The 6,707-nt window shown below is 48.2% G+C and overlaps 1 non-coding gene across 1 annotated transcript; it reads right to left on the bottom strand.

The window, feature by feature from the left end:
* Nucleotides 1–310: 310 nt before the first annotated feature.
* Trnaw-cca lies at nt 311–385 on the bottom strand. Its single transcript has one exon. It is a non-coding gene; the product is annotated as a tRNA-Trp (tRNA).
* Nucleotides 386–6,707: the final 6,322 nt, after the last annotated feature.

Raw genomic sequence — 6,707 nt, forward strand, 5'->3', positions numbered from 1 at the left:
CGTCTCATTGTCTGGATCTTCATGCTGCAGTTTGAACAGCGATGTATCATCGGCGTAAAGAACCAGTTGTACGGGCGCCAACTTAGGTATTTCGGTAGTGTACAGTGAGTACAGCAAGGGATCATGTACCGACGCCTGCGCCACCACTACACGTATCTTACGGTCAGGGGATGACTCGTCGTCTGCCCTCACATGGAAGTTCGTCTCAGTCAGGCAAGACAGAATAAGGATCACGTGTGATCCAGAATGAGATTTTCACTCTGCAGCGGAGTGTGCGCTGATATGGAACTTCCTGGCAGATTTAAACCGTGTGCCCGACCGAGACTCGAACTCGGGACCTTTGCCTTTGGCGGGCAAGTGCTCTACCAACTGAGCTACCGAAGCACGACTCACGCCCGGTACTCACAGCCTTACTTCTGCCAGTACCTCGCCTCCTACCTTCCAAACTTTACAGAAGCTCTCCTGCGAACCTTGCAGAACTAGCACTCCTGAAAGAAAGGATATTGCGGAGACATGGCTTAGCCACAGCCTGGGGGATGTTTCCAGAATGAGATTATCACTCTGCAGCGGAGTGTGCGCTGTTTGGAAGTTTGGAAGGTAGGAGACGAGGTACCGGCAGAAGTAAGGCTGTGAGTACCGGACGTGGGTCGTGCTTCGGTAGCTCAGTTGGTAGAGCACTTGCCCGCGAAAGGCAAAGGTCCCGAGTTCGAGTTTCGGTCGGGCACACAGTTTTAATCTGCCAGGAAGTTTCATCACGTGTGATGTCGGTATCCCGTGTACAAAGAGTTTTTACATGTTTCCGTCGTGCCACATGGAGTCGAAGGCCCTGAAGAGTCGAAGACACTGCTCCAAGATACTCTCTCGTTTCCAGTGCCATCATTGCAGGTTCCACCAGCCTCAGCAGCTGGTTTGAGTGGAGCAGCCGCTCCGAAACCCAAACTGTTCGTCTGGCATGCTACTCTCTTGCGTGACGAGGCGTTGCGGTCGGATGGAAGTAACTGCGTCTGCAGATTGAAATATTCTGCTACTGAAGAAGTTCAGTACTACGTCAGCCACCACTTCCTCGGGTTCAGGTACCAGTAGGTCTATCACCTCTATTAGGTAGCGCTTGCAGTCCTTGCGTCGATAACTTGGACGATGTTGGCATCGTCGCGTCATATCGATCACGTCCATTTCAAAGATCACTCCGACGCTTTCGGATGACAGGACATTTCTTGTCGTGGCGGTCGTGAATTTACCAACGCCTTAAGAAGGGCGATGTCGAACACGTCCTGCAGATCTCTGTTGTCAGGGTGTCATCAAAAGCACCCGGAGTGACGGCGCCATTATGTGCAGTGCTGTCCAAGCGACGCACACTGGCATTGGTGAGGCAATAATACCATTACGAGTTCTTAACGTCGAAATCACCGTCAATGAAAAGTCACCCCTCTCCCCCCGCCCAAACCATAGAGAGCAGGGAGTAAAAGTCTGTTTCCTTGAGCAGCCCCTTTGGCTGCCGATAGGACAGGACGAAGACAGTGTTCCTGGCAATGATATTGACAGCTACCCATGTGGCTTCCAACGTCGGAAGCACCGGCAGCATGACTTGATTGATAGTGCCACAGCGACGTTTTGACTTAGATAGCCATGCCGCCTTCAGTCGTCTAACTGTCGGTGTGTTAGCAACTATAGTTGGCTACCCACATGTTGATACTGGGTTTGGGGAAGATTTCCTGCGCAAGAAACACGTGTACCACCTCGTCCTGTAAGAATTGATGAAATTCGCATTGCTGCAGTCAGATACTCCTTGCAGTAAATATGCAGACGGTTAGACCATGTATGTGGCCGCTATCCATGTCTGTGTAGTTGTTTGCGACGTGGGCCTATAGGGCCGCCGTGACTGCGTCGACGACGACTGGAAGTCGACGCATCAGTTGGTTCAGTGATCGCAAGAGCTAGCTGAGCTCATTTGCGTTTTCCCTCGGGGTCGCGGCTGCCATGTTGATTTCTTCCTGTCCTGGAGCAGAGGGCTACAGCCGGGCGCCTGTTTGCTGGCTGCGGAGAAATACGCTTCGCGTGCTGTGGCGGCATGCAGGATTAGGACGTTCAGAGAGACGTCTGCACCCACGTGCTGAGACCTGAGATGCAGATTGGGGTTCAGTCGTTTGCTGACGACTTCTGCTGCTCTTCTGAATTCTTCTGTTATTGGGAACGAGTTGGTGCCTTATCCATGGCGATGTCAACCTAGCTAGTGCCTGGCTGATGTCTTCTTGGTGCTTTCCGTTTCCTGAACGCGTTGCAGCTTCCGTAACTAGCCAAATGTGGCTCGTTGCAGTGACAGCAGTGTGGGGAGTACTCCTTCGTCTTGTTGCACTCCTTTCTCTGATGCGAACCAATGCATTTCACCGTCTGCATCTGCACGGAACAGTGGCGTGATATGTGATCCATACCTTGCCAAGAAAAGCACTGTGGCCTCCTGCCCCTTGCATGGTGAGTTTCCCCTGTCACCCTGATGTCACATATCATCTGGTAGCTGAAATATGTATCGGTTTCAGACACTGTCAACCAGGACGACGAGGAACAAGGGAATCTGCCTGCCTGCCTGTTCTGGGTGACTTCATGACGCTCACTGAGCAGTCAGTGACTCCCAGCTCCTCCTGTTGGTGCTGCGGATTCAATTCAGTGGCAGGTGGCGGAAAACCTCCTTTAGCTGCTTGAAAGGATTGGCAATTTGTGTGTAGCAATGCAGCCTACCCTTCTCGACGAGCTTCATTACGTTCCGATGGTCGTTGGTTGTTGCCATTTGGACTCTACACAGGTGAGTCCCAACAACTCGGATCAATGAATACTCGCTCCAGTACCTCATCTCCCCCTTCCTAACTCTACAGAAATTCTCCTGCGAAACTTATAGGACTAGCAATTCTGGAAGAAGGATACTGCGGAGATATGGCTTTGCCAAAATCTGGAGGATGTTTTCAGCATGTTTCATAATGTTTCATTCTGGAAACTAAGAATACATTTTACTAGTAAGAATCTTTAGTCCACCAAAGGCTGAGTCAATGATTAGCGTTCAAGAGATTGGACAAACAAAGTGAAGTCACACAGACCACGTGTTCAGCTATCAAACGCTTACAGCAGCGGGGGTAGTGTGAGTAGCCCTTTCACTGCTGTGGACGAGTTAATTCGTGGTGCTACGGCGCTCCCCAGATGCTGAGGACGTATTTAATCACGCCCTTGTGGTTTTCCTTAAGAACTATTGAAGCACTGACACATCGAGTTCTGCCAACGCTCAGACTGCTGCGGAAGAGCTACTTCCGTATCTCGGTGAATTAAAAAGTTTCAAGTATGTATTTTATCTTCATTCATATGCAGCAATATATGAGCTAAGATAAACCACCCAGAAAGTCTGCGCAGTGCGTTTTTACCTCTACAAACTCTTTAAAACTTCGTGCAATTACTTAACTTGATGCAACACACTAACTACGACGAATAATGAAAAGAAATTCGGTGATTTTACGAGTGATGGATGAGTGTCCGTATGTAATCGTGGTAGATCTGTCTGGTGTGTTCGCTGTACATTGCGTCAATAAATGTTGGGCAGTTATGACCATTACGAGGCCCATTATTTACAAAAAACCGATTATGAGCTAATAGTTGGATTCTCTACTTGAAGTTTACAACAACGCACAAGTAACTCCGATTTCTTACGCGATGTCCCAGTAACAGATGAAACGTCTCTTACATATGGTAGCATCTGTAGTGGCTGACACTCTGAATCAGCTTATGCACTGCTAACCGCTGCTTGTAATCTCTGTTGATTGTAAGTTCTCAGACAGAAAATGCTGTTATCTAAACACATTAAAACGGGACTCATTTATGAGGAGATCTATCCCCACTTTTGGCAAAGCAGTTCAACGTTTCTTAGACAGCAGTAGGCTACTCCAGACAAATTGTTGGACCATAACGTATCAGTCAGGTGACATCCAAGGTTCATGATATTAATCTGTTAGGATTTCATTTATGGGATCATCTCAACTTGCTATTAAAGCTGACAATGAAGTGGTGAGACTAGTAAAAAATACTACTTCTCGTCGTAAGGATGCCTGTCAATGACCAGCACTCCAGCGTTTTCTATGAACTTACTGAATGGCGACGGCAACAATGGCCACCGGTACCATCTGTTTACATTTCCTACCATAAGTCTATGAATATGGAATTCTTGAAGTATTTTTATATGAATCTAACATGCTATCACAAAATAGTTGCTTAAATGGCATTTAACTTAAATTTTACCACTTATTCTAGAGTATATTAACAGAAATAGTTGAAAAATACAGACATACGTCATTCTAACGCGTTTTTAATGAGGTTTTCCGTCCATTAATGTCATTCTACCACTACTGTTAATGTAAGTTCGTAAGTTTGCAAGCACCCACCATTAGTTTTCTCCTACAAAAATGACGACCATTTCACAAATTCGTAAAATGACTCATCCTAGATATCCCCTCCGGCCAATATTTATGCGAAGAATGCATATTACAAAGTCACGTTCCCAGGAATTCTACCGGACATAATGAACCTGTATTTTGTGACATCGCACAATAAAATTTAAAAACAAAACAACAACAGAACAACTCCATATAACTCCGATAATTCACTAGAACTGATCTCTTATTTTACCGCCAGTTTCCTGTATAGGCAACGAGACCTACATGTCATAAGCGTTCTCTGAAATAAGTCGGAATTCCCAAAATTTGTTATTGTCTAATTGACAAGAACTGCCCAGATTCAGCAGAAGGATTTTAATCATTATTTGTACATTAATACACAAAGGAAAGCCGATAAAGTCTGTCTACGCCTACGCCTGCCTACTGGCTCTCTGCACTGCGTCACACTCAATAATCGTAGATACTGGGGGAATTAGTCCTTGTCTGAAGTGGAAAATAATCTGTTGCTTACATTTCAGAAACTGTCCGAAGGTATGAAAATCGATAGACTGCGCTCCAGAGATCCTCTGTACTTAAAAGGTAAGAAACTACATGGCTCATACGTACACTCCTGGAAATTGAAATAAGAACACCGTGAATTCATTGTCCCAGGAAGGGAAAACTTTATTGACACATTCCTGGGGTCAGATACATCACATGATCACACTGACAGAACCACAGGCACATAGACACAGGCAACAGAGCATGCACAATGTCGGCACTAGTACAGTGTATATCCACCTTTCGCAGCAATGCAGGCTGCTATTCTCCCATGGAGACGATCGTAGAGATGCTGGATGTAGTCCTGTGGAACGGCTTGCCATGCTATTTCCACCTGGCGCCTCAGTTGGACCAGCGTTCGTGCTGGACGTGCAGACCGCGTGAGACGACGTTTCATCCAGTCCCAAACATGCTCAATGGGGGACAGATCCGGAGATCTTGCTGGCCAGGGTAGTTGACTTACACCTTCTAGAGCACGTTGGGTGGCACGGGATACATGCGGACGTGCATTGTCCTGTTGGAACAGCAAGTTCCCTTGCCGGTCTAGGAATGGTAGAACGATGGGTTCGATGACGGTTTGGATATACCGTGCACTATTCAATGTCCCCTCGACGATCACCAGTGGTGTACGGCCAGTGTAGGAGATCGCTCCCCACACCATGATGCCGGGTGTTGGCCCTGTGTGCCTCGGTCGTATGCAGTCCTGATTGTGGCGTTCACCTGCACGGCGCCAAACACGCATACGACCATCATTGGCACCAAGGCAGAAGCGACTCTCATCGCTGAAGACGACACGTCTCCATTCGTCCCTCCATTCACGCCTGTCGCGACACCACTGGAGGCGGGCTGCACGATGTTGGGGCGTGAGCGGAAGACGGCCTAACGGTGTGCGGGACCGTAGCCCAGCTTCATGGAGACGGTTGCGAATGGTCCTCGCCGATACCCCAGGAGCAACAGTGTCCCTAATTTGCTGGGAAGTGGCGGTGCGGTCCCCTACGGCACTGCGTAGGATCCTACGGTCTTGGCGTGCATCCGTGCGTCGCTGCGGTCCGGTCCCAGGTCGATGGGCACGTGCACCTTCCGCCGACCACTGGCGACAACATCGATGTACTGTGGAGACCTCACGCCCCACGTGTTGAGCAACTCGGCGGTACGTCCACACGGCCTCCCGCATGCCCACTATACGCCCTCGCTCAACTGCACATACGGTTCACGTCCACGCTGTCGCGGCATGCTACCAGTGTTAAAGACTGCGATGGAGCTCCGTATACCACGGCAAACTGGCTGACACTGACGGCGGCGGTGCACAAATGCTGCACAGCTAGCGCCATTCGACGGCCAACACCGCGGTTCCTGATGTGTCCGCTGTGCCGTGCGTGTGATCATTGCTTGTACAGCCCTCTCGCAGTGTCCGGAGCAAGTATGGTGGGTCTGACTCACCGGTGTCAATGTGTTTTTTTCTCCATTTCCAGGAGTGTATATTATTTTACTTCGTTTTACGCATCAATGAGTACAATTCAAAAGTTAATAATGCACAGTATCAAAAAATGTACATACTAACTGGAATTATAAGGCTTGCAAAACGATTTTGTGTTCTTCTATATGTGAAGAAAATATCAGCTTTCGGAAAGATTAAATGACAATGTGAAACTTATTAAACGATGCACACTGAGGTGGTTAATGTCATGAGACAGCGATATGCACACACACAGATGGCAGCAGTATAGCGCACACGAGGTA

The sequence above is a fragment of the Schistocerca piceifrons genome, chromosome X (assembly GCF_021461385.2).
Source record: "Schistocerca piceifrons isolate TAMUIC-IGC-003096 chromosome X, iqSchPice1.1, whole genome shotgun sequence".
In the NCBI taxonomy this organism is placed as follows: domain Eukaryota; kingdom Metazoa; phylum Arthropoda; class Insecta; order Orthoptera; family Acrididae; genus Schistocerca; species Schistocerca piceifrons.